At 40.2% G+C, this 26,629-nt stretch overlaps 1 pseudogene; it reads left to right on the plus strand.

The window, feature by feature from the left end:
* Nucleotides 1–3,053: 3,053 nt before the first annotated feature.
* The window catches only part of LOC121039331 (NADH dehydrogenase [ubiquinone] flavoprotein 2, mitochondrial-like), a 42,101-nt pseudogene continuing 18,525 nt past the window's right edge, over nt 3,054–26,629 (plus strand).

Raw genomic sequence — 26,629 nt, forward strand, 5'->3', positions numbered from 1 at the left:
GGTTATGATGATAATGATGAGAAATGATTATTAATAGTAAAATCTTTTCAATTGTTATTGCAGTATTTGCAATAGTAAGTTCCTTACTATTCAGAGGCTTTGACCTTGTCTTTTCTGCCTAGAAGTTTATGTACGCATTCAAAGTTTAGAACAACATTTCTCAAACATTTTGGTTTCAGGAACCCCTTACATTCTTAACATGGATCAAGAACTCCAAAAACTATTTGTTTATGTGGTGGGGGCATTTTCAGGACCCTTTCAGATAATTGTAGCTTGTTTTCTTTTACATTGCACCAAAACCCAATCAGCGGTCTTTTCTTAAAAGTTAGCAGCAGTGTGGAATCTGAAAGCGTCTCAGTGAAAATTTCATATTCTGTTCCATAAAAATCTGTTGGTCTAGGGGTGCCTGTGGGGCTCTGTGGTTAAGCATCTGACTTTGGCTCAGGTCATTATCTCACAGTTCCTGAGTTCAAGCCCCGTGTTGGACTCTGTGCTGACAGCTCAGCCTGCTTCTAATTCTGTGTTTCCCTCTCTCTCTGCCCCTCCCCCTCTAGTGCTCTTTTCTCTCTCTCTCTCTCTCAAAAATAAATAAACGTTAAATAAATAAATAAATAAATAAATAAATAAATAAATAAAATCTGCTGGTCTATTTTGCACATTATATCTTTTACCCATGTATAATTTTGTTACATCATGCATTGGTCATATAGAAAATATTGGTTCACTGAGTTATGAAGATCTTCCAAATCTTAACACATTTTGTCATACAACATCAAAAAAATTACATTCATTAATATCTCCACCTATATCATCAGAAAAATCTTTAAATATTAGGAAGCTGTCAAGTTAATGGTGGAGGATACAAGTTTGGCCAAATTCTAATTTTCACTTGACAGCTTGATTCTTACCATTGGCGCTAATCACTGTCAACTGCATTCCTTGAAGTGACAGCCTCGTGTATGGGGAAGATGTCATACAAATATCCAAGTCTGAATAACCGTAGTTTGTCTGAGTCATTTTTTCAACTAAAACTCGTGTTCCACCAAAACGTGGTTAGTACAGCTTGCAACTTGAATCATCACATGAGTAGGTTTCCTTGGGACAATCATCTCATTTTGGTATATGGCAAGCATGCCTTGTGCATACGTCCCACTTATTTACATAGACTAGAAAAAAAGATGTGTATTTAAGATGATGATTTGATAATGATTTTTGCTGCTTATTGAAGGACATTTCTAAGCGAAACATGTTTTTTTCCCCTTTACACTGAGCACGCATGGTGGTGAAGAATATAACAGCTGCAAGTATAACGTGCTGCCACTGCCTTCTGTGACGCTAAGACACCAAAGTTTTACCTACAATTGCTCTGACACTATCAAGGCCTAAGTCAACATCCAGAAAGATTAAATAAAATTAAAAAGGTAAATAGCATCTTCGTGTTATTATGAGGATAGTTTTGACTTTACAGACCTGACAGAATCTTGGAAACTCCAGGAATTAGTGGACCACACTTTGAGAACTGCTGGTGTAGGGAAATACCTTCAAAGCTTGTTAAGGATGCCGACTGTTTTATCTGTCCAAGGAAGACCCTTTTTTTTTTCCTTTTCCTTTTTTTTTTTTTTTCCGGAGAGATGTTTATTCCCCTTTTGTAAGCAAGTGGCTCGAACGGTGATCGCAACTTCCTATAAAGCCTGCCTCTTTTGCAACAGTGATTGGTATAGGGTGGACATCAGACTCTGATTTACTGAGTGCACTTTCCAGGATTTTAATACTTGCTACACCAGAAAATGCCACTAAGGGTTGCTCTCTGGAAATGAAATTATGGGGCTCTGGTATTCTGGTAGCTACTCCAGCATGTGGAAAAAAGCTAGTCTGAAGTAGGATACAGAAACCTGACTCTCAGAGAGAAGGAGGAATGGGAGAAAAGAGGTCCGATGGCTTTCCGGTCCCTAGTCACACTTGTCTCTGAGATGTAACCACACCTTTGCCCTTCTTGCCACTCTGAGCATTTCAATAAATTGCCCCTTCCGGTCATGCTAGTTCAAGCTGTGTTTCTGTCATCTGAAACCAAAAGAAATTAGCTCACGCCGAGGGCAGCAAAAGCTAACTTCCAAAGTCATTGAGTGAATGTTCAGTAATAGAGATTGAGGATTGTCTTTTCATTCAGGAAAATTCCAGTCTCAGCTATGAGCAAAAAAAAAAAAAAAAAAAAAAAAAAAACCACAACATAAAAACAAAAAACAAAAAACAAAATCACAGCAAAACCACACCACTACTAAGTTATTGGATCAATATATGGTGAAACAAGTCAGGATATTCAGCTTCTATTAAAAAAATATGGGGGCGCCTGGGTGGCACAGTCGGTTAAGCGTCCGACTTCAGCCAGGTCACGATCTCGCGGTCCGGGAGTTCCAGCCCCGCGTCAGGCTCTGGGCTGATGGCTCGGAGCCTGGAGCCTGTTTCCGATTCTGTGTCTCCCTCTCTCTCTGCCCCTCCCCCGTTCATGCTCTGTCTCTCTCTGTCCTAAAAATAAATAAACGTTGGAAAAAAAAATTAAAAAAAAATCTTATAATCTTTCTAACTGGGGAATACTATGTCTTGGTAACAGCGTGGTGATTTTTAGTCTGTTTATATTGAATTCTTTTAGTACAGCAATAGCATAATGCTTTGCAGTTTCGTTAGATAACAAAAGAATCCACACCTCCTTGTGCTTAGAACGTGCGATACTTAGGGACTACTTTTCATTTTTTTTAATTAAAGTTTTTTTAGTTAACTTATTTATTTTGGGACAGAGCTAACAGGAGGGGCAGAGACAGAGAGGGAGAGAAAGAGAGAGAGAGAATCCCAAGCAGGCTTCCACACTGTCATAGTGCAGAGCCTGATGTGGGGCTCCAACTCGCGAACCGCGAGATCATGGCCTGAACCAAAATCGAGAGTCGGACGCTCATCCGACTGAGCCACCCAGGCACCCGTACTTTTCACTTTTTACATTTGTTTTGACATGATGGGTACGCGATAACAATACAAAGAAAATAAAACGTGGCGGTATAGTGATGTGCGTGACACTCCAAATGCTGCCTGGTTGCGACTTCATCCCTGTGATTTGTAGCAGCAGCGTGAACCCCCGAGAACGCCACGCAGCTTGTCACCACCGCTCCACCAGGCACTGCGGCTCGAGCGTGAAAGAGCTGTAGGCAGCGCGTCAGCACACAAGTACAGCTGTGTCCCAATAAAACTTCAGTTACGGTAAACGCTGAAATGTGAACTTCATACGAGTTTCTTATGTTATGAAATATTTTTGTTTTGCTCCCCCCCCCCCCCCGTCCCCCCTGCCCCAGCTATTCTGACGTCACAGGCAATACAAAAACAGATCTGGCCTCCTGGCCATAGTTGCCGACCTCTGCTGTAGCAAGGCTGTGCGTTGGATTCTGCTAGGTCTCTGGGATTCATTCCAACCTAAAACAACTTCAGATTATCAGCCTGGAGTGTCTTGAACTTGATAATGCATATTCATACTACAAATCCATGTGAGGTTACGGCTAGGGTTCTGATTTATGAGGGAGACTATTTTCCTTATTATTATTTTTTCTCTTTTTTCACATGGAGCTGAGCAGTCTCTGATAGACAAGTTACCTTTTGTGTTTCTCTTTACCAACAGGTATATTTTCTTCTAGCCTATTTCTTTTTCTTTTCTTTTTCTTTTCTTTTTAAATTTTTTTTAATATTTATTTTTGAGACAGAGAGAGACAGAGCATGAACAGGGGAGGGGCAGAGAGAGAGGGAGACACAGAATCTGAAACAGGCTCCAGGCTCTGAGCTGTCAGCACAGAGCCCGACGCGGGGCTCGAACTCACGGACCATGAAATCATGACTTGAGCCGAAGTTGGCCGCTTAACCGACTGAGCCACCCAGGCGCCCCTCTTTTTATTTTTATTTTTTAACATTTATTTATGTTTTGAGAGAGAGAGAGAGAGACAGAACGTGAGCGGGGGAGGGGCAGAGAGAGAGGGAGACACAGAATCTGAAGCAGGCTCCAGGCTCTGAGCTGTCAGCCCAGAACCTGCTGCGGGGCCGGACTCACCGCGAGATCATGACCTGAGCTGAAGTCAGAGGCTTAACGCACTGAGCCACCCAGGCGCTCCTATTCTAGCCTATTTCTTTATTAAAATTGTAGTCATCCTTCAGGGGCCCTTGCAATATGTCAGAAATCTAATCTAATTACTCATGCAAGAAATCTAATCCCCAATTTATGCAAGTCAAGCTCTTATCTCTTGGTCCCCATTTGATCATCAAACCTAGGGCCTCTATGGCTTTAACAACTGCAGACTGCTCTCTCCTTGCATACAGATCTATTGTCTTTGGGGGGAAGGGATCTTTGCTCTCTTTTGAGTCCAGAAATATATTTATGAAAAGTCTGCAGTATTTTATCCAGAGTTTTATAAATTGTTTGCCTCAGGAGGTGTTTTTTTCAGAATAACTAGACTTACACATTCCTAGATATGAAAGTCTCTTGTATTTTCTTAGCCCCCACTCCCCTTTTCTAGTTTTAATTCCCTTTACTTTGTCTAACTCGATTTCTATTTTAAGCCTTATATCCCATTAAGCTGGTGGAAAACTCTAACCCTAGTCGTTGTGATTTACCCCCAACTTTCTGGATTGTTCCAGGATCTTATGCAATGCTAACATTTAGAGTGGGATGACAGCATCTGGTTGTTGGGTCATCTGTTTTGAAATCCAGTCATTCTCTTCAGCATAGCTGTTCAAATCCAGGGACTCTCTGTCGGGGTGGGGATGTAGGAGATTTTGCAAAGCTGCCTAGATTCTTATAAAGGTAGTCTTTTCATTACTGAAGTCTTTTCACTCCTCTAGTGGCTTTGCCTAGGACATGCCCTCTGTATTTAGACCTTTGGACCTCTCTGTTCTCATTATGCAAATTACACTCTAAAGTCTTGAGAATTTCTTTCCTGTTTTAGGGAAATCGTTTTTCTTTCATGATTCTGGCCTAGATACTTTGCGCTCTATCTAATCTTCTAGTTTTAGTGATTACTCCTTTGGAAAAAAAGCTTGGGAGATTACCAAACTATTTCTAATTTTTGCTCTGCTATAGTCTCTTTGTCTCCGTCCCCTCCTACCCAGCTGGCAACAAAAACTGGATTGATTATTTGAATTGGGGCAAAGGAAGAAAAAAAGTACAGCAATAATTTTATTTTATTTTAAATTTTTTTTAATGTTTATTCATTCTTGAGAGAGATAGAGAGAGAGAGAGAATGAGAGCACGTGTGCGAGCACACGGGCAGGGAGAGAGGGAGACACAGAATCCAAAGCAGGCTCCAAGCTCTTAGCAGAGCCTGAAGCAGGACTCAAATCCACGAACCGCGAGATCAGGACCTGAGCAGAAGTTGGACGCTTAACCGACTGAGCCACCCAGGCGTCCCTACAGCAATAAATTTAAAAGTAGATTAATAGTTTAAAATATTTTCCTGACACATGTTTTAAAGGCGATAGTAGATGAAAGTAGTTCTGATAAAAGCTAATGACGCTTAGGAGAGAGCTGGGGCAGTCAGGATGGATAAATACAGACTTGACATATATTTTGGAGGCAGAAAGAACAGGACTACTAACTGATAATGTGATGAGGCTGAAGACGAGGTTGGAATCGAGTGTGACGCCCAGATTTCTGTTGGACTATCACTTTGTGGATATTGACCAGTTTGGCCAATCTTGCATCCGTTTGTAAATTCACTTCAGCGCTCCTTACCTACACCTAGAAATACATGGTTTTGGAGTTGAGTCAGTTGTAACATCTCACTGGTCCCCTCGTTTACTAAGGAGTTAAGTAAAACCTTTGCTATGCATTCATTTTATGAGTCATGACTTTTCCTTTTAAAATTGTTTTTAAAGAATTAATCACAACTTATGATATTATAATGTTTTTAGTCTAAATTCGTTTTTTAAAAATGTTTACTTATTTACTTTTGAGGGAGAGAGAGAAAGTGAGGGAGGGACAGAGAAAGAGAGAGAGAGAGAATGCCAAGAAGGCTGTGTTATCAGCCCCTACTTGGGGCTCTAACTCACAAACCATGAGATCATGACCTGAGCCGAAATCAAGGGTCCGATATCCAACCAAGTGAGCCACCCAGATGCTCTGTCTATATTCTTGTTAGAATAATTATAATTATAGGGATGCCTGGATGGCTCAGTCCGCTGGGCATCAGACTTTGGTTCAGGTCATGATCTCACGGTTCATGAGTTGCAGCCCCACATTGGGCTCTGTGCTGACAGCTCAGAGCCTGGAGCCTGCTTCGGATTCTGTGTCTCCCTTTCTCTCTGTCTCTCCCCTGCTTGCACCGTCTCTCTCTCTCTCTCTCTCTCTCTCTCTCTCTCTCTCTCTCTCAAAAATAAACATTAAAAAAATTTTTTTTAAGGAATAACTATAATTATCATTAGTGTAATGAATTAATATAATTAATAATCTATCAAGGGTGGCAAAAATCTTGACAGCTTTATTGTCCACTGTCTTCATTTCACAGATGAGGAAACTATAGAACAGAGAAATGAAGTCATGTTACCAAAATTGTCATCGGTTTCAGAGAAAAACCCTCTCCAGCAACTTTTAGTTCAGTGCTTTTTTCATTCTACCCTTTAACTGAGCGTACTTTCTTCACCTTCTTGTTTTTGTGAATGTGGGCAATCCATGAAGCTTGAGACAGGTTGCTTCAGAATGATAAATTTAAGCTCTAACCACTTTCTGTGTGCCTTCAGAAAAACAAACAAATAACAAAACAAAACAAAACACAAACGTGTGTCTGGAAAACAGAGGGGAAATTTAACTCTGAGGCTGAGAGGGGAAAAAAAGGTCATTCGATATATTTTCATGATATGTAACACTGTTACCACGGCTAACCCAACTGGCTTGGAAACTTATGTCCTTCCCTCTACCGTCTTTCCCTTTGGGTTCTATCATTGCGACTTTTTTGGTTGTTTTGAGCATAAAAATATTCTATTTATTAAAGCTAAAAATGCTGAACCTTTTATATTCAACTTACAATTTTATTCTGTTTGTTAATTCTATAGACCTACGTAGACTATATGGCATTTTGAAAGTCTTTAGGTAATAGCCTCTTATGCAGAACAAGTTAAATATCTTAAGACATTAAATTCCATGGTGAATTTAATGTTTGTATTTCCCTTTTAGGTATTTCTGATGTCAGGCTCCATGAACAAAACCTCTCCGAATTCTTGGATAATTCTTTTAAGACTAACAAGTTAAGTTTGCAAATAGTGACTCTTTAGTTCCTTTAGATATTCAGATAGTATGTAAACTGGAAAACTTTCTATTTAAAATCACCAATTTATTATTTATTTATTTATTTATTTATTTATTTATTTATTTATTTTTAAGTTTATTTATTTATTTTTAAGTTTATTTATTTTGAGAGAGACAGAGTGGGGCAGGGACAGAGAGAGAAGAGGAGACAGAGAATCCCAAGTAGGCTGCATGCTGGCAGCTGAGGAGCTGGAGGTGGGGCTCATACTCAGGAACAGTGAGATCACGACCTGAGCCTAAATAAAGAGTCAGATGCTTGACCAACTGAGCCACCCAGGTGCCCCTAAAATCACCAATTTAAATGACTGATTTGTGTATTTTGAAAGAGAATTACAGAATGACTATACTAATAGGCCAAATTCTCTAAAGCAGTAGAAGTACACAGAATACAAAATATGTGGAGATTCCTAAACCACAAATATTATTATTATTATTGTTATTATTATTATTAGTTCATTATAAATGTAATTCTCTGACACATGTTTTTATACTTACCTTTAAATCTTCCTGGGATTAAAATATGTTTACCCACTACAGAAACATTTATCAAATCCTAAGGCATTTTAGGGATACCTTCTCACACATATGATGACTGAAGATATTAGCCAAGGTGATGACTGGATTCTTCTGTCAACACCAATTATTAGAAGGACTTCATAATGTAAACTATTTAGGCTCCCAGTCCATGAAATCCACTTCTCTGCTCTGCTCATGAAAGCCTTCATTCCCATCCAGGTGGCTTAACTGAACCTGGTGTTTCCTTGACTGTTGACATAGTTGTAAATTCTTTAAACTTGACAGACCTTCTTTCAAATGCTTCTGTTTTGTGGAACCGTTCAACTCTTAAAGCTGTAAAAATGACATCCAGTTGAATCTTGGAAATCTGGTGCCTTTGGGTGACTATTTGATCACAGATTTTAAAGTCTAAAGCAATAAATGAGTTTGTTTGAAGGATATAGACCATCCAAAATTGAAGGAACATTTAAAGGTCAGGCCTCTGGAACCAGGAATCCTCCTGTGAACAGAAGGAACAAAAGGAATGGTTTTCGGCAAGGACAAAGGAGGTTCAAGAAGACTTTTCTTCATCCATTTTCAGTTAAGACTACCCACACGGGATTAAAAATCTTAGGTGACTGAGTTCATTGGCCTGCTCTGTGTCAAATGCCGTCCCTTAGCCAGCGAGGTCCCAGAAGGAAAACATACCCTAGGACCTGAGAAAAAAATCTGAAACTTGAGAGGCTAATGAAGATGGCCCTACCAGCTTCTGGGGATAATGATTGTTTGGACAGCTCTGATTTCTTTCAAGCCAATGACAATAGTCCCTTTTGGGTAATTGTTGGAATGCCAGTGCTAGTGTAAAACTAATCTCAATATTTAACCAATTTCGATGTTATTACCATTCTAACGGAACTCATGCTAGAAAGCAAACTTGGAGCAGTATACCTTTTCCCCCCAAATTGACTCCCATATCACTTAATCCTTAAAGCAGTAGCAAGTAATCTTTCCAGAAGAAGAGTAAGGTCACATACATAATAAAGTCAACCCAACTGCCTTTGGTCAAAGAGCATAATAAATTGACTCCTTGAGGCCGAGAGGGTGTCGCAAATCACCAGTGACCACATGAGTAACTGCTTCATCACCGCATCAGCAACCATTGGATGGGAGCATCTTGAGAATTCAGGAGAGCAGAAATGGTCCTCTTGGTAGCCACCGTCATAGAACCAGCATCACCTACTTTTGATGGTAAGCACTGCACATTTAACTTTTTTTTAATAATTTTTTTAAAATTTATTTTTGAGAGAGATACAGAGAACAAGCAGAGGAGGGTCAGAGAGAGAGAGAGGGAGAGAGAGCATCCCAAGCAGGCTCCATGCTGTCAGCACAAAGCCCAATGTAGGGCTCGACTCACGAGTTATGAGATCATGACCTGAGCCAAAACCAAGAGTCAGATGCTTAACTGACTGAGACACTCAGGCACCCCACAGTTAACTTTTTAAATCAACGTGACCTCACAAGAATATTGTCCTTTGGTATTTGCATTAAAATAGGAATCCATTTCCCTATAGTAAATCCAAGGAAAGACTATGATCCTCAACTAATTTGTTTTGACTATTACTTGCAATATTATTTTCTGTTTATTGCACTTGACATTGGGGATACACTTGCTATTATTTAAGTGACATTTTGTGCCTGTAAAACATCCAAAGACATTAACTAGTAATTCTTGGCTTTAGATGTGGCAAGAGTTCACGAAAATCAATTAGAGATCCCTGTATTAGTTCTTCTCCTTGATGCTAAAAAAAAACATACTGAGCTATAGTTTAAAGCCCAGTGCCACCCAATTTTAAATTATTTACACTTTTATATGTTATTGCAAACTGTTTCTGGGTATACAGCCATGCTACATTAGGTTATACTACTGATAATTAAATAAGGGTAGGCTTGGTGATTAGAAGAGAACTTTGTCAGCCAAGGAAATGTTGAAAACACGTAGGTAGTTTTTTGCTGTATGTAAAATTTGACACCCCATTAAATAAAGCTATAACAATAACCCAATAAAGCTGAAACAGCTTCAAGGAGCATAAAGGGAGCTTTCAGGACTTTACTGTTAATGCAAAATGTCAGTATGAGAAAGGCCTTAATAGGGCCATGATTTCACATGCAAGATTGACTAGCAATGTGCGGATCAGAGAATTTGGGCTTCTGTGTTTTTGGTAGGGAGGGTTGTTTCGGCTTGAACTATCTGGGTTGGCCTGATTGTATGTTTGTGCTAGTTACATTTTAGACATCCACTAAGAATCTGGACTCTTTTTCACATGTCATACTGTCACTGCAGGGAGGATGCCGAGACAAGGACTCCATTTCCCAGCACCTCTGCCTCCAGATACAGCAGATGATTAATGCCTGTGAATGGAGTGTGATTAGAAGTGATCTGTGTTCCTTCCAAGCTGAGACTTTTAAAACATAGACGAGGCAGCTCTTACGCTCCCTTTTCTCCCTTCCTAGGACAGAGGGAGCCTGGGTTCTGACTCGCTATGGAGGAGAACCCCTCTCCCCAGCTAGGAATACCTGCATTAAAGTATTATGTGAGAAAGCCAAGAACTTCTATTGTATTAAGCTGTTATGATTTTGATGTTTTTGTTATCAAAGCTAGTGTTGCTTTGATTAAGTATAGTATCTTTTTTTTTTTTTTTCAACGTTTATTTATTTTGGGGACAGAGAGAGACAGAGCATGAACGGGCGAGGGGCAGAGAGAGAGGGAGACACAGAATCGGAAACAGGCTCCAGGCTCTGAGCCATCAGCCCAGAGCCCGACGCGGGGCTCGAACTCACGGACCGCGAGATCGTGACCTGGCTGAAGTCGGACGCTTAACCGACTGCGCCACCCAGGCGCCCCAAGTATAGTATCTTTAGCAGGATACTTGTGCGACCGTCTCCTTTAATTGGTCCTATCCATCCGTTCATTCGACAAATACTTATTGTCTATTATGTGCTAGGCAGTATGCTGGGCATACATAATGAAGACATAGGCTGGATATTCTGTTGTTTGTAGTGTAAGGGGTGGATTCCTTGCAATGGATTGGGGGAAGAAAGAGGAGAAGACAGGTCTTTAGAAAAAGTCTGTTGTGGGAAGAGTGCAAGGAGAACTACAGCTGCTAGGAGAGCATGTATGCAGGGGAACCTCATCTAATTAGGGAGTCAGGAAGGCCTTTCCATCAAAGTGGCCTCGGAGCTTAAGTTAGAAATGTGGGTAGGAATGAACCTGACAAAGGCTGGCAAGTAAGGGATGGAGGCAGAGGTGGGAAGCCCAGAGAGCGTTCTAAGCAAAGACAGCACTGTGTGAGAGCCTTTCGAGTAAGGAAAAAGGCATGGCATTTAACAACCAAAAGGAGATAATGGCTAATCTATTATTTTATGTGTAGTGTTTTTAAATAGACAAATTACAGCACTAACATTTTCCAAGGTGTTTCACAGGATGACCCATTCTCGTCAAACATCGGTAACCTAATCAGAGTAGTTGGTATAGGCCTGATTAGCTGTGTCTTTCTTTTGTAAACTGTACTATTACTGTGTCAGACTAGGAACAAGGCAGCTAATTATGAGCAGACTTTCAGCAGCTGTCTTTTATTGGTGTGGCAAAGATGCATCTCTGATCTCCAGCAGCGTCTGTTTTAAATATTTTGTCTTGTTATTTTTTCATAGACATGCACCTTTAAGTCAGAACCCAGGTTGGTGAGGCCATGTTGATTCCACCTTATTATTTTTCCTCTGGCCTCCTCCTTTCCTACTCTTTCTCCTCCTCTTCCTTCCTTGCTCTCTTCAGTTATTATATTCCTCTGAGTAAAAATTATAGGCAAACACCAAAAGTACCACGTTGTGTATCTGTAGGAACTCATGAAGAACAAAAAACAGTTAACAGTGATCCACGGAAGCCCCTGTCTCACCTAGTGGCTAGTATCCGGGAGCCTTGGATAATTGTGTACTAGAAATATTTATCATATCAAAAATACTTCTTGAAATGCCCCCCGCCACCGCCTCCCCAGACATTGATTTCCTCCTGTAGAAAACAGGCACAGAATCCAAGGGGGAAGCAAATCAATTAGGCAAACATCGGCACTGATTCATACTATAGCTTTCAAACCTATAAAAGCACAAAGCAGCTGAAAGATTTGTCTCTCAGAGGAGAGTCAAGATGAATTTTATTAGACCTGGATTAGGTTGAGTTAACCCGAGAGAAACCAGTTGAATACCTATCGGCCCAAGAGAATTACTCACTAGAGAGGACTCCCCATTTCCCCCGGTCCTTTGTGGATCATAAACCCAACACTTATAACAGCTACCAGTGATCACATTCCCATGAGTTTGGGTTTCTGTTAAATTTCTTTTCTCCAACAACACAGGTTGGTGACCTAGCACTGAACGGGTCTGGCTAGTTTCCTGCTGCAGCCCCGGTCAAGAACAGGCTGAGGGTCAGTGACAGGATGAGGACATCTGTTGCTATAATTACTACTTTCAGACAATGAAATTATTTTAACATTGGATATGTTAAAAATGACCTGTTTGGTTGTTATTATTTCAGGCTTATAGATGAAGAAATTTAGAGCTCGGAGAGTTTAAATGGCTTTCCCCAGTCACACATCTAATGAGTGACGGAACTCAGAAATTTCCTAAGCGCCTCTCCTCCACGTAAGCACTGCTGCTTCCTAAAGCTGCCGTTCACCAAGGGCCCCATGTCACTGTCAAGTGCTTTAGACATCTGCAACCTGGTTGAATTCCTCCTCACCTGGCCTTGCAAGAACTAATATGAGCCGAGGCAGCTGGTCCCCTGCCAGCTTTGGAGTAACTTCCCTCTCCAGCAGGTCCCTTTGCTGCATTCCATGACCCAAACCAGCCTGGCTTTTTAACCGAATAACTTTTTTTTCAATTTGGATATTTTAGGTTTCTCCTGCTGAGATTTGGCAACTCAGCTTTTGCTTCAGCTTCTTGGCCCCCAAACCTCATGGTGTGGCTGATCTGGTTTTGGTTCTGGATTCCCTACTTGTGGGTTGGGCAGCCCAAACTCACCCCATAACGTGGAGACAAGACCCCTGGTTCCGGCTTTCCAGCCCTACAGTTCTTTTTTTTTTTTTTTTTTTTTTTTTAATTTTTAAAAATGTTTATTTTTGAGAGACAGAAAGAGAGAGACAGAGAGAGACAGAGTGAGAGTGGGGGAGGGGCAGAAAGAGAGGGAGACACAGAATCCCAAGCAGGCTCCAGGCTCTGAGCTGTCAGCACAGAGCCCAATAAGGGGCTCAAACTTGCGAACAGTGAGATCATGACCTGAGCCAATGTTGGACACTTAACCGACTGAGCCACCCAGGCATCCCTCCAACCCTGCAGTTCTACTTGGTCCCTTCCCTGCAAGAGAGCAACAGCAGGTTGGCACAATAGAGGAGGAATGAGCTAGGAGTCAAGGTGCTTCATCTTTCCAGGGATCCACTTGTTATTTGTAAAAAAAGAATAATAGTAATAATAATCATAGCCACTTTATAAGATCATTTGGAGGGTTAAAGAGGTGATAATTTTAAGTGGGTCCAGCACACAGCAGGCACTCAATAAATATTATTAGAATCACATGAAGAAGTTTACCTTTTCAAAGCGCTTGGAACATACTAAACTTTACACAAACGTGAGCTATTAATCAAACTTTGGGGGCCAAAAGAGACCTTTGAGGTTACCAAGTTCATTTCTGTTTTGTTATACTGGGAAATATTGTTTAAATATAGTGACACCTTGTACTTCCTTGTTTTATTTCGTAATTACAGTAAGAACATGCCTATATTGTTGAAGAGTGTGCATATTATAGGAAAAAAATCCTACCAACTTGTAAACGTCTACTTACAATAAATGCACCAAGGGGGCGCCTGGGTGGCGCAGTCGGTTAAGCGTCTGACTTCAGCCAGGTCACGATCTCTCGGTCCGTGAGTTCGAGCCCCGCATCAGGCTCTGGGCTGATGGTCCAGAGCCTGGATCCTGTTTCGGATTCTGTGTCTCCCTCTCTCTCTGCCCCTCCCCTGTTCATGCTCTGTCTCTCTCTGTCCCAAAAATAAATAAACGTTTGAAAAAAAAAAAAATTAAAAAAAAAACAAAACAAAAAAACAAAAAAACAATAAATGCACCAGGAATCAGCCACCTTATTAGGAACTATCCCTTTGCTCACATCTTTGAAGATCAAAATCACATGGAATTTCACACTGCCATGCTATTTTACTTTAAGCACAGCACGTTATATTGATACTAAGTCCTCTTTTATTTAGGCTAGTGAGATTGGGAGAACTGCTCAATATTAGTAAAAATTCTAATGAATGGCTCAGAAAAGCAGATATTTTGGCAACGACGCGATCAAGATGGCAGCATAAGTTGTTTCTGACTTCTGTCCCCCCAGTGGGCAGCGACCAGCCATTGATAAGACACCGCTGTGAAAATCTCAGAACATGGGTGAGGCTGGAGCACCCCCCTGGGCCCTAGGGACCAGAGACAGTATTAGAAGGGTAAGAGGAATGCTGCACTCTGAGCATGTCACCCTCCCCCAGGATGGCACATCTCCATGCTGAGAGGGCCTGTGGGGGAACTATGGTTTCTCTGGTGGGAAAAAGAGAACCCAGGGTGGACATGCTGCTCCCCTAGCATTGTGGCTTGCTTCCCTGGAGGCCAATCAGGTGTGGCTTTATGGGGATCACGGGGAATCCGGCTTGACCACCAGAGATTAGATTGGTTACAGAGAAAGGGGACGGGGTTTACAGAAAAAAAGGCCACGTATGCTAAGTCCAGAGCTAACATCATAATCAGTGATGGAAGGTTGAAAGCTTTGCATCTAAGATCAGGAACAAGACAAGGGTACTCACTCTCACTGTTCTTTTTCTTTTTCTTTAAAAAATGGTTTTTATAAAATGTTTATTCATTTTTGAGACAGAGAGAGACAGAGCATGAATGGGGGAAGGTCAGAGAGAGAGGGAGACACAGAATCTGAAACAGGCTCCAGGCTCTGAGCTGTCAGCACAGAGCCCGACGCGGGACTGGAACTCATGGACTGCGAGATCATGACCTGAGCTGAAGTTGGACGCCCAAGCAACTGAGCCACCCAGGCTCCCCAATTCTTTTTCTTTTTCTTTGTTTTGCTAGAGAGATAGAGAGCAAGTGGAGGAGGGGCAGAGAGAAAGGGAGACAGAATCCTAAGCAGGGTTTGTGCTGTCAGCCCAGACCCCAACCCAGGCTGGAATCAAAAAACTGTGAGATCGTGACCTGAGCTGAAATCAAGAGTCTGTCCCTTAACCGAATGAGCAACCCAGGTGCCTCCTCCCCCTCCCCGCTCCCACTCTCACGGTTCCTATTCAGTATAGCATTGGAAGTTCTAGTCAGGGCAATAAGAAGAAGAAATGAAAGGAATCAGTCAGAAAGGAAGTGAAATTGTTTCTATTTTAAGGTGACATGAGGGGAACCTGGGTGGCTCAGTTGGTTAAGCCTCCGACTTCAGCTCAGGTCATGATCTTATGGTTCGTGAGTTCCAGCCCTGAACTGGGCTCTGTGCTGACAGTTCGGAGTGTGGAACCTGCTTTGGGTTCTGTGTCTCCCTCTCTCTCTGCCCTCCCCTGCTTGTGTTCTGTCTCTGTCTCAAAAGTAAACCTTAAAACAAATTAAAAAAAATAAAGATGACATGATTTTATATATGGAAAGTTCTAAAGACTGAACCAAAAACCTGTTAGGTATAATTAATTAATTCAGTAATTTGCATAATACAAAATGAACATAGAAAAATCAGTACCATTTCTATATATTTGTAGCAAATTACCTGAAAAAGACACAAAGAAAATCCCATTTGCAACAGCATCATAAGCAATAAAATATTTAGTAATAAATTAAACCAAGGAGGTGAAAGATCTCTATACTAAAAACTATAAGACATTGGTAAAAGAACTTGGAAGAGGTACAAGTAAATGGAACAATATTCTGTGTTCATAGATTGGAAGAATTAATATTGTTACAATGTCTGTAATGCCTAAAGCCATTTATAGATTCAATGTAATCTCTATCAAGATTCCAATGACATTTTTTAATAGAAATTAAAAAAAACTATCCTAAAATTGGTTTGGAACCACAAAAGAGCCCCAAATCTAAAACAATATTGATAAAGGAGAACAAAGTTGGAAGCATTACACTTCTTGATTTCAAACTATAGTATAAATCTATAGCAATCAAAACAGTATGGTATTGGCATAAAGACAGACATATAGACCAATGGAACAGAACTGAGAGCCTAGTTTAGTGCTAAACCCACACATATGTGGCCAGCTAATATTTGACAAGGAAGCCAAGAATACTCAAAGAGAAAAGATAAGTCTTTTCTTTAAATGGTGTTGGGAAAAGCTCTTTGACAATGGTCTTGGCAATTTGTTTTAGATACGGCACTTAAAGCACAAGCAACAAGATAAAAAATAAATATGTGCAACTACATCAAACTAAAAAGCTCTGCACAATCTCAAAAACGATGAACGTAACGAAAAGGCAACCCATGAAATGGGAGAAAATCTTTGCAAAACATATATCTGATAAGGGGTTAGTATCCAAAATACATAAAGCACTCATACAACTCAATAGCAATAAGCCAAATAATCCAATGAATAAATGGGCAAATGACCTGAATAAACACTTTCCCAAAGCAGATATTCAAATGGCCAACAGGTGCTGGAAAGGATGTTCAGCATCAGTCATCATCAGAGGATTGCAGATCAGAACCAGAATGGGATATTATCTCCCACCTGTTAGGATACTGTCATCAAAATGACAAGAGATAACAAATGCTGAGGGGCATGTGGAGAAATGGGACCTTTGTGTACCGTTAGTGGGAATGTAAATTGTGGAGTTACTATGGAAAACAACACGGGGGGTTCCTCAAAAAATTAAAAATAAGACTACCATATGATCCAGCAATTTCACTCCTGGGTATATATAGAAAGAAAATGAAACTGCTACATCAGAGATATTGGGACCCTCAAATGTATTGCAGCATTATTTACAACAATCAATTGATGTGAAAACCATCTATGTGTCCACTGACAATGAATCAATAAAGAAAATGTGATACTTATATATCACATGGATGGACTTTGAGGGTATTATGCTAGGTGAGATAAGTAAGACAGAGAAAGGCAAATACTATATGATCCTAGTTATATGTGATATCTAAAAAGCTTGAGGAGGGCGTGGGTGACTCAGTTGGTTAAGTTTCCAGCTACTGATTTTGGTTCGGGTTCATGGTCTCATGATTCCTGGGATTGAGCCTTGTGTCCGTTCTGTGCTGATAGCACAGAGCCCGCTTGGGATTCTCTCTCCCTCTCTCTCTGTCCCTACCCTGCTGTCTCTCTCTCTCTCTCTCTCTCTCTCTCTCTCTCTCTCAAAATAAATAAACATTTAAGAAAACATTAAAAAAAAAACTTGAACTCATAGAAATAGAGAACAGATTGGTGGTTTCTAGACAAGGGGAAGTAAAGGGTGGGAGAGATGGATGAAGGGGGTCAGAGGGTATAAGGTAAATAGATTCTGGGGATGTGATATGCAGCATGGTGGCTATAGTTAATAATACTGTAGAGTATATTTGAAAGTTGCGAAGAGAGGAGATCTTAAAAATTCTCAGGGTAAGAAAAACAATTATAACTATGAAAGATGATGGATGTTAACTAATTGCAGTAATCATTTGGCAATACATATGTATATCAAGTCATTGTGTTATACACTTTTAACTTATATAATGTTACATGTCAGTTACATTCCAATAAAACTTGAAAACGTATAAAACAAGAAAAGTAGGTTTTTAAACTTTCAGATATACACAATAATTTACTTAGCAAAATACTTCTTTGTGGGTAAATAGCTTCAGTATTTTCCTTATCTGAATTATCAAGTATTCTGAATTTAAGAAACCAGTTAATGAAGTTTTATTATATATTTTCAAATTTCTTTTTGCTGTGACTTCCCCCAGGCAAGCATAACAAGAGATTTAAAAATCAAGACTTAGATTTAATGAATATCATGTTGGATGAACATAATTACTTATAGCCTTAAGGGCCAACTAATCTGGTTTTTATTGCAGTAACTAGAAAAGAACATCTCAAAGATGAAGATCGTCCTTAAAAAACTTCATCTTATCTTGCTCTAACAAATGCTCTTTACAAAATGCCTTCTCTGCTTAAATGTTATGTCCGTGTGCTATAGACAGAATGTTTGTGTCCCTCCAAAATTCATATGTTAAATCCTTAATGCCCAGTGTAATGGTTTTAAAAGGTAAGGCCTATGAGAAGTGATTAGGTCATGGGATGAAGCCCTGAAGATAGGGATTAATAGCCTTATAAAAGAGACCTTAAGGCTCTCTCCTTCCTTTTGCCGTATGAAAACACAGAGAGAAGACGGCCATCTATTAACCAGGAAGCAGCCCTCACCAGAAGTCAAATCTGCTGACATTTTGATCCAGGACTTCCCAGACTCCAGAACTGTGAGAAAGAAATTTCTGTTGTTTATAAGCCATCAGCCTATGTTATTCTGTTATAGCAGCTTGAACAGACAAAGACACTGTGTTACAATAAAATACTTTTTATGAAGGGGTAAAAAAATAGATCTTTAGGCTTTGAGAAGCTATACAGATGGACAGCGACCAGACCATATATGACAACAGAACTTTGACCCACAACCTTGGCATCAACCAGTCCAGAATGGTCAGGATTTGGTCAATTACTGACAATTTCTGTATTTTTTTGCCTTGCTTCCACCCCAGGACCAACTAAGAAAAGCCAATATGCTCCCCAAACCAATTACGTATGATGCCTTCCTTCTGGTGAGCCTCTTTCCAGTTTCCCCATATGGACACCTTCCCAACATATCATATGTGAAGCCACGCCTTTTTATTTTCACTATAAAACTTTCACATTCCCTTCCCTGTTTTTAAGTCTTTCCCGAACACAAGTGATGGTATTGACTCATTTGCTATATGGCAAACTTTGAATAAATAGCCTATGTTGCTCCCACTGGATGGGCTTTGCTTATTTGTGTTTTCTTTGTGGTCCTATCAAGATACAGTGTACGTTGCTCAATGCTGTGGATCCCCACCTTCAACCTGTCACAGTACCTGCAGAGTCCCCTCATGTCTTGCTGCTCATGGCTTGTCAAGTCCATGACAGGATGTTAAGTCAGGACCAGGTCTGAGCTCTGCTTTCTTTGCCTCGGTTATTTATTTACAGATCGGTACACGGGTTTTGTTATTGGTTTCCATTTGTTTGGCATCCTTGGGAGAGAATCAAGTCCTTTCTTTTCATCCTGTTTTGCTCCCTCCGTGATCTGTTTTGCGTTGTGCTATCTAATAGTGTTATTTGTCATAGATGGAGAACAAAAGTGTGGAACAAAGGCACAGGAATTCCAGCTAGCCTCGTGACTGGGTAAAATTTGAAGTTGTCACTGGCCTGCTGTCCATTTCGATAGATTTTGGCATCAGACACCAATGAAACTTGCTAAGTTTCTCTTTTTGTCTTGACTTTTGGCCAGACGACTTGGCTTTGATTCAGAGAGAGCCCTATCTCTCGTTTTCTATCTGCTAGTAGTGGGTGGGGGAAACGCAAATTTTGGGGTCTGCATTCAAAGGTAGACAACCACAGTAGGTTAGAGGCCGAAGACACAAAGAGCATAAGTGTTGTTCGTTTGTTTGTTTGTTTTGTATACTGTTGGCAGCTCTCATTGGACCCTCTAAGTCTAAATCCTCTGCTCTTCCAGGGAAAATTCCTGCATCTTATATGCACTCTCCTTATCTTCATTATTCAGGCTACTGTATTTCTAAATAGCATAACTTCACCAAGGATGATTTGAGCCTTCAATGACCCCTCTGGGGAGCATTTGTCATAGACAAAATTGTTCATTGAGAGGCACCTCAGGAAGGAAAGGAAATAAGATTTCTCAAGGCTGATGGGCAGTATTCTTCATTTTAATGCAGAAGCTTCCAAATCAAATGATCTCTGAAACAAAATAAAGCCTTTATTTAATAAATTGTCCCAGAGGTAATTCATGGAAGTGTAACCCTAAAATCCACAAATTAGTCAGAGCCTTGAACCCTCTAAGACTCAATTTACATTCTCTCCCCCATGTTCACGTACAAGTCACAGAGGCAATCTCTAAAATCCTTGCTGAAGACTGGTAAAGGTTCATTCCTCCTTTCCCTCAACAGAGACTTCAGAGCAAAACACTAGATTCTGATGTTGTGGATAAAAATATGTAGTGATGCAGAGCAACATTGTGACTAAAACAAAGCAAGTTACAGGGATTCATATTTCAAGAAAATACATCAAAAGTAGTATTTGTAGATGTTGAATATTTCATGAATAAATTCCGAACTCCATTATCAGAAATGGTAATTGTTCTGACATTGTATTTAAATTTAATTACCATTTCATTTTCTGTTATTATAGTAAGAAAACTTGAGATCTACCCTCTTAACAAGGCTTTTAAGTGCATAGTACAGTATTTTTATGTATTTCTAATCAAATTCTAATTCTTTCTTTTTTTAAATCAAATTCTAATTAGAAATTGTTTTCCCAAAAGATTCTTTGGCCAAAGCTAGTGAGCCATTTGACAAACTTAGGCAACAACCAATTACACCCATTTTTCTAATTTTTAAAAATGTTTATTTATTTTGAGAGAGAGAGAGAGAGAGAGAGAGAGAGCGAGCGAGCCAGGGAGGGGCAGAGAGAGAGAGGGAGAGAGAATCCCAAGCAGGCTCCATGCCATCAGCACAGAGCTTGACGCAGGGCTTGATGTCACCAACCGTGAGATTATGACCTGAACTGAAATCAAGAGTCGAACATGTAACTGGCTGAGACACCCATGTGCCCCTAAACTCATTTTTCTAATGAACCCTCCCCCTTCTCCACCTGTTGCCTCCCTATATAGGGCATGCCTTACCTGAGAAGAAAAAATGTTCTCTCCTGATAAAGACCTGCAAACTTACCCCAGATCCCTCACAAAATGACACTTGGGAGGATTTCTAGGTTTAATTGGATATTGCAGACAGTGGACACCAACTTTTCTGCATTATTACACCTCTTTATGAATTCACAGAGTCCTCAGTAAGAGACTCTTCCTTCAGGGAGACCACACCTGATCAGGTCTTCTGGAACCTAAAGAAGGCTCTTCAACAACCTCCTTTCTTTGGAATCTCTATTAGTTTCCTGGGGTTACCGTAGCAAAGTAGCACAAATGGGGCTGCTTAGAATAACAGAAATTTATTTTCTCGCTTCTAAAGGCTAGAAATCTGGCGCACTTGGGTGGTTCGGTGGGTTAAGCGTCTGACTCTTGATATTGGTTCAAGTTGTGATCTCACATTCCTGAGATCAAGCTGAGCGTGGAGCCTGCTTAGGATTCTCTCTCTATCCCTCCCTTCCTCTCTCTCTCTCCCCTCCCCCCTTGGCCCCTCTCCCACTCGCTCTCCCTCTCTCTCTCTCTCACTCAAAATAAATAAATAAGCATAAAAAAAGGCTAGAAATCTGAAATCAAGGTGTTGTCAGGATCAAGTTCCCACTGAAACCTGTAGGAGAAAGTACTTCTTTTCATGTTCCTAGATTCTTGTGTTTGCCCTCAATCCATGACATTCCTTGGCTTGTTGATGAATCACTCCAGTCTTTGCCTCTCTCATCACATGGTGGTCCTCTCATCAGTCATATTGTATTAAGGACCATATCTACTCCAGTGTGACTTCATATTAACTAATACATCTCCAACAATCCTGTGTTAAATTAAGGTCACATTCTAAGAAGATTAAGAATTCAGCACATCTTTGGGGGGGATGGTGACGGGGACAGTTTAACTCATAACAGCATTCCCAAATCCAGACAGTCTTTTTGTCTATTTGTGTGCGGACAATATGGACAAGCATTTGTAGTTTTTAATTCAGCTTCCTGGGAACCATCACTTATTACAGCCTCAATATTGACCCAGTTGCAAGGACCCTTTTGTCCTAAGGTAGTAGGTACCACTGCAAAATTTGTTGAAACTTCTGCTGACGTAGTCCTAGGTTCCCTATTTGACTCCTCACACAGTATAGACATTCCTACTACTGCCTGAAAATACATAATACTTTTTAACCAGCCTATTAACCGCTTATGAGATTTCATAACTTTCACCCCTGCACATTACTATTGACTGCTGTAGCATCCTGAATCCTGCCTCTACTGGAAGAAGGGGAATCTCACGATTGCTTGACATCTTTTCTCTGCCTCATTCAGATTTATTAGAGATTCTCAGTGAGAACCCTAACCTAATACATTATTTGTCGATGGATCTTACCTTAAAACTGAAACTGGAGGTTAACAAATAGGATATGCTATTATTAATTTAAACTTTTCTTTAGAACATGGTCCTCTGTCTGAGGTAAAATTAGATCAGATGACAGAACTTTCTGCAATTCCTGGAGCTTGTTAAGCTATCCAAAGACCAGAGAGTAAACATATATACAAACGACAGATAATATTTTGGAATAGGACATGCCTTTGGGAATCTTTGGAAACAAAGGGAATTTCTTCTGCTGGAACCTTAATCAAAACTGAATAGCAATTAAGGAACTTTGAATGTACCCCTGCCTCCTGGAAAGGTGGCTATTATAAAAGTTGAGGCCCATGTTAAAAGGCATAATAGAGGAGGGGAAAGAAATGATCTAACAGATTATTATGCCAAACCAGCAGTCTTAACTAAACTTGCGATTTTAACTAAACACCCTAAGGATTAATATTTGGAGGAATTTAAAAAGACCATTATAAAATATCTACATTTAGCTCCTGATTTGAGAAAGAATAGAAAATTCTCCCTTTCACTCCGATCATCTCTGGCACTGTTAAGTTAGCTACTTGGTAACATCAGATGATTTCAAATGGATATTATTTAAATTGCTTCATAAAACTACTTACCATGATACAGACACATTGGCCATGTGTTATTAATTAATAATAAAATCTTGGGAAAACTGTAAAGATGGGGCGTGGCCAGGAATTGACACTTAAGGACCCTCTTGGAACACCTTCAGATGGATTTTAGCCAGCTTCCTTTCTCCTTAGGATTTGAATGTGCTGTAGTTTTTACATATCTGTTCTCAGGATGGATTGAAGCATTTCCTTGCCAAACAGTTACAGGCAGCCCTTATCATTGCTGAAAAGCTTCTGGATTTTGTGTTTTAACCTGAGGTATCCCAATTTTTATATCAAGGGACCAAGGGATACATTCCATGGGAATTATTATAAAATAACTCAGTAAGGCGTTACCTCTTACTCAGGAATTACAGTGCCTTTACCACCCACAATCTTCCAGAAATGTTGAAAGAACCAATGTTATTTGCAAATTACAATTAAGAGCTTTCAGAAACCTTTGAGCCCCCCATGGCCAAAAGTGCTCTCCGCAGCCATTATGGCCATATGGTCCACTTCCTTGGGAACACATTGGTAATCCTTCTGTGAATCAGTTACTGATTCAGTATGGGAAAGCCCATACATTTACAAATTTCACCTCTGCTACTAGACTTCCTCCTGCTGTAAACACACATGGCAAAATATTACAAAGGACTCAAATACTATACTCAGTCTCATCACCAACAGGTTAAGGCTACCTTCCTATGGCTTCTTCCCAAAGATCCCCTTCATGATTTTCAACCAGAACTTGTCTATTAGAAGAGACATCAGAGAAAAACTGTTCTCTAACCTCATTAGACAGAACCTTATCAGGTCTTATTAGCAACAAATGTAGCAGTGAAACAGATGCAAGTCAATCCTTGGGCTCCACATTTAACAACTAAAGAAGCAATCGGAATTCCACATAATTAAAAGATTTCTCCGACAAGAAACCTCAATCTGAAGATTTTCAGAGATAATCTAGAAACAGGTGATCTTCATAAGTGGACTGCTGACCCAAGGCCTTTGGAAGAAGCTGATGAGTTCAGAGAGTGGACAGATTCACTCAAGATGTTGGACCAGAGCACCTGGATAATTCTTGTTTTGCTTTCCATTGCTTCCTTATAATCATCCTCATTTTCTATAGATCTATAGATCTATAAGATCTAAAAGGCATAATAGAGATCTATAGATCCCTGGTTGTCACCCACCCATAATGGTCCCTTTTCTCTTTTTCTTTATGATAATTGTTAAATCAAAACAGAGCCATTCTAATGCCATTACTGACGAACGGATAAAGAAATTGTGGTTTATATACACAATGGAATACTACGTGGAAATGAGAAAGAATGAAATATGGCCTTTTGTAGCAATGTGGATGGAACTGGAGAGTGTGATGTTAAGTGAAATAAGCCATACAGAGAAAGACAGACACCGTATGTTTTCACTCTTATGCGGATCCTGAGAAACTTAACAGAAGTCCATGGGGGAGGGGAAGAAAAAAAAAGAGGTTAGAGAGGGAGAGAGCCAAAGCATAAGAGGCTCTTAAAAACTGAGAACAGACTGAGGGTTGATGGGGGGTGGGAGGGAGGGGAGGGCGGGTGATGGGTATTGAGAAGGGCACCTTTTGGGATGAGCACTGGGTGTTGTATCAAAACCAATTTGACAATAAATTTCATATTTAAAGAAAAGTAGTCAGTTCTTTCCATCTTATTGACTGTTGGACATTCCATTGATCATTCTGTCACCATGACAACTGATAAATTCTGGTTTCATCAAATGGGATCATAGGGAATTATAACCAATAACATTTCTACTTCACCTTAAATATGGGCAAATGACCTTAAACAAATCTACCTGTGACCTTGCCATGTCCCTCTCTTCTAGGAAAAAAAAAGTATTACAATCTACTGATAAAAACTAAGGTTATTCTAAATTTGAACTCAAACAACATTCATAGGGTGGTGTACTGAATACTTGCCATGGCAGGAAAATAATTGAGATCCAAACATGTAACACAACTAATGTAAGGTCTTGGTTCCGACCTTCTGTCATGAACCATTTCTTTTTTTCCCCCACATCTCCATGTGCCCCTACTGGATACTATTTCCTTTTTGTCCAGGATGCCTGGTGCTGTTTGCCTCAGTTGGCATCTTATACACTTTAGGAATAATACTCTGAGACTTGACTGTACAGAGAGGCCCTGATTCAATAAATCCTCAAGGCTAGAAATTCTGATTCAGATACAAGCTCCAAAACAATGCCACCCTTAATTATTCAGGTATTCTACCTGGGAGAATTACTGAGTCATATTTTATGCAAACAATCAGATCAGTGTTCCCACCTGTGGCAATCATAAAAATGGAAAAGACTGTGAGAAACTTATCATTAACTTTGGCAGAAGTGATTAATGATACCATCTCTGCTTTCAGTGGAATACAGAGCAGTCTCAATTCAACCTGCTCATACAGAGCAGGTCCAAGTACTGATGGACAGCCACAGTGCTCTAGATTTCTTGTGGGCTAGTCATGGTGGCATCTGTGCCGTTGTTAATTCTTGCTCTACTTGTATCAATGATTGGACATGGCAGAATAGGTTATACATCACCGTAATAAAAAAGCTACTTGTCTCTCTGAGGTTGGTCCTCATGAAATTGGTTCTTGGCCTGAGTTGGGCAATTGGAATTCTCGGTTTCATGCATTTCATAGGAACTATTAATTGTTCTTGTTTTTGTCATGATGGTCATTATGTTGCTCAATTGCATTCTGCCCAGAACAGCCAATCCCTCATCAGATTACTGCACTGACAATAGAACAGAAGGGTCAAGACTTCTGGTCTTGCCATGCAGTTGAATATGAAGGTGACTTAACAATCCCTGAGCATTGAAGGTTGGGTCTCTAGGCTTCCATGAATTGGTTAACCTTTCACAGGTGAGATACTGACCAAAAAGGGAGATGAGAGACTGACTATACAGACAGAGAGTGGCCAGACCAGACCATATGTGACAATAGAACTCTGATCCACAATCTGCAGCAAATAGCCTGGGAAGCCAAACCACAACCTCTGTAACAACCATTCCAGGGAGCGAAAATACAGCTGCTCCAGCAAGTGTTCCTTAGTGGGCTGGGCATGCTCAGTGGCTGCTTGCGTCCCTATTTTTTTGCTTCTGCTTCCAACTCAGGACCAATCAGAGACGGTCACACATGCTCCCCGCCAAACTTACGTTTGATGCCTGGCTTTTAGTTTTCCCCTTTCCGGCTTCCCAGTGCCAACAGCTTCCAATCAGATCATACCTGAAGGCTTCCCTTTTGTTTTTTACTATCAAGTTTTTTCACTTCCCTGTTCACTTTTGAGTTTCTGCAAGTGATGGCTGACTTCCTTAGTACAGTAAACTCTGAATAAATGACCTCGTGTGTTCAGATTTCAGCAAGTCTTCACTTATTTTTATGGTTTTCAATCCACAGCAGCTTTGTTTTAGGATATCTATTACAATGGGCATAAAGGTAGTAAGATTATAAAGTCGGTCTCAGACACGCAGGGCAACTGTGAGGGCAGGAGGGAAGGTTCTTTTGTGACAATGAAGGAAAAGTGGTTTCTGAAAAATTTCCCAGAAATCTTCTGGAAAACATGAAGGGGAAGAAAATAAGTGATTTGTTTGGCTTTGTAAAGTGACTTGATGGGCTGGATGGAGTCCTTATTTTTTACAGCAAGAAAAGAAAGGGAAAAAAATGTTCATTGCTTTGTATTTGAGAAGAAGCTCTTTACCCAGGTTCTAAAAGCACTTTGCAAAAATAGTCTGGTGCTAAGTATTATAAATCCTTTTTCAAAAATGAGAAGTGCGAGCATTGTTGATTTT

Source organism: Herpailurus yagouaroundi, unplaced genomic scaffold (genome assembly GCF_014898765.1).
Source record: "Herpailurus yagouaroundi ecotype Mexico unplaced genomic scaffold, PumYag 28, whole genome shotgun sequence".
NCBI lineage: Eukaryota > Metazoa > Chordata > Mammalia > Carnivora > Felidae > Herpailurus > Herpailurus yagouaroundi.